The sequence below is a fragment of the Puntigrus tetrazona genome, unplaced genomic scaffold, assembly GCF_018831695.1.
Source record: "Puntigrus tetrazona isolate hp1 unplaced genomic scaffold, ASM1883169v1 S000000003, whole genome shotgun sequence".
Taxonomy (NCBI): domain Eukaryota; kingdom Metazoa; phylum Chordata; class Actinopteri; order Cypriniformes; family Cyprinidae; genus Puntigrus; species Puntigrus tetrazona.
Genome location: NW_025047683.1, coordinates 4429369 through 4431868, shown reverse-complemented (window position 1 = coordinate 4431868; position 2500 = coordinate 4429369).

Sequence of the window (2500 nt, the reverse complement as noted above, 5' to 3'; positions counted from 1 at the left end):
GGGAAAGCGTCCGAGAAGTCGCACTTAACCCGGCGAGATCGGCTGGATGATAGCGCCTGGATGTCTGGACTTAGGTTTTGAGCGCAAAAAATTTCCTCCAGGAGGAGGTCCAGTCGAGTGGGAAAGCGTCGAAGTCGCACTTAACCCGGCTGAGATCGGCTGAAATATGCGCCTGGATGTTTGGACTTAGGTTTTGAGCGAAAAAAAATTTCCTCCAGGAGGCCGGGGTCGAGTGGGAAAGCGTCCGAAGTCGCACTTAACCGGCTGAGATCGGCTGAAATATGCGCCTGGATGTTTGGACTTAGGTTTTGAGCGAAAAAAATTTCCTCAGGGAGGCGGGGTCGAGTGGGAAGCGTCGAGAAGTCGCACTTAACCCGGCGAGATCGGCTGAAATATGCGCCTGGATGTTTGGACTTAGGTTTTGAGCGAAAAAATTTCCTCCAGGGAGGCGAGGGTCGAGTGGGAAAGCGTCGAGAAGTCGCACTTAACCCGGCGAGATCGGCTGAAATATGCGCCTGGATGTTTGGACTTAGGTTTTGAGCGAAAAAATTTCCTCCAGGAGGCGAGTCGAGTGGGAAGCGTCCGAAGTCGCACTTAACCCGGCTGAGATCGGCTGAAATATGCGCCTGGATGTTTGGACTTAGGTTTTGAGCGAAAAAATTTCCTCCAGGAGGCGGGTCGAGTGGGAAAGCGTCCGAAGTCGCACTTAACCGGCTGAGATCGGCTGAAATATGCGCCTGGATGATTTTCGTTTGAAAAATTGCACTAAGTCAACCGGGGAAAGGTCCGACTTCCATACCCTCCGAGGCTCGAGTCAGGCCGACCGAGAGGCCTCTTCCCGGGCACGATTCAAATTTCACGCGACCCCGGAGGTGGCCGTTTACCCAGAGCAACTTTTACATCAACTTTTTTTTTTTTTTTTTTTTTTTTTTTTTTTTTCTCTAAAAACTCTGAAATTCGTGCCCTGCAGCGTCGCTGCTTTGCAGGCGAGTCTGTGGCGCAGGCCTTTGTAGAAAACATTCATCCAGGGCCTTTAATAAATAAAATCATACCCAAATCTGTGTTATTGTGGCGGGGTTAGTCTGTGGCGCAGGCCTTATGGAAAACATTCATCGAGGGCCTTTATTAAATAAAATCATGCCCAATAAAGAGTTAATGGGTCGGGTTAGTCTGTGGCGCAGGCCTTATAGAAAAACATTTTCCAGGGCCTTTATTAAATAAAATCACGCCCAATAAGAGTTACTGTGTCGGGTTAGTCTGTGAGGCAGGCCTTAAAGAAAACTGTCATCAGGGCCTTTATTAAATAAAATCATGCCCATAAGAGTGTTATTATATGAGGGGTTAGTCTGTGAGCGCAGGCCTTAAAGAAAACATTTATCAGGGCCTTTATTAAATAAAATCATGCCCAATAAAGCGTTACTGTGTCGGGTTAGTCTGTGCGCCAGGCCTTATAGAAAACATTTTTTCCAGGGCCTTTATTAAATAAAATCATGCCCAATAAAGCGTTACTGTGTCGGGTTAGTCTGTGAGCGCAGGCCTTATAGAAAACATTTTCCAGGGCCTTTATTAAGTAAAATCATGCCCAACAAAAGAGTTACTGTGTCGGGTTAGTCTGTGGCGCAGGCCTTAAAAACTGTCATCAGGGCCTTTATTAAATAAAATCATGCCCATAAGAGTGTTATTATGCAGAGGTTAGTCAGTGAGCGCAGTGCTTATAGAAAACATTTTCCAGGGCCTTTATTAAATAAAATCACGCCCAATAAAGCGTTACTGTGTCGGGTTAGTCTGTGAGCGCAGGCCTTATAGAAAAACATTTTCCAGGGCCTTTATTAAATAAAATCACGCCCAATAAAGAGTTACTGTGTCGGGTTAGTCTGTGAGGTAGGCCTTAAGAAAACTGTCATCAGGGCCTTAATTAAATAAAATCATGCCCATAAGAGTGTTATTATGTGAGGGTTAGTCAGTGGCGCAGGCCTTATAGAAAACATTCATCGAGGGCCTTTATTAAATAAAATCATGCCCAATAAAGAGTTACTGTGTCGGGGTCAGTCTGTGAGCGCAGGCCTTATAGAAAACATTTTCCAGGGCCTTTATTAAATAAAATCACGCCCAATAAAGAGTTACTGTGTGGGTTAGTCTGTGGCGCAGGCCTTATAGAAAAACATTCATCGAGGGCCTTTATTAAATAAAATCACGCCCAAATAAAGCGTTACTGTGTCGGGTTAGTCTGTGAGCGCAGGCCTTATAGAAAAACATTTTTCCAGGGCCTTTATTAAATAAAATCACGCCCAATAAGAGTTACTGTGTCGGGTTAGTCTGTGAGGTAGGCCTTAAAAGAAAACTGTCATCAGGGCCTTAATTAAATAAAATCATGCCCATAAGAGTGTTATTGTAGCAGGGGTTAGTCAGTGAGCGCAGGCCTTATAGAAAACATTCATCGAGGCCTTTATTAAATAAAAATCATGCCCAATAAGAGTTACCCAATAAAGCGTTAATGTGT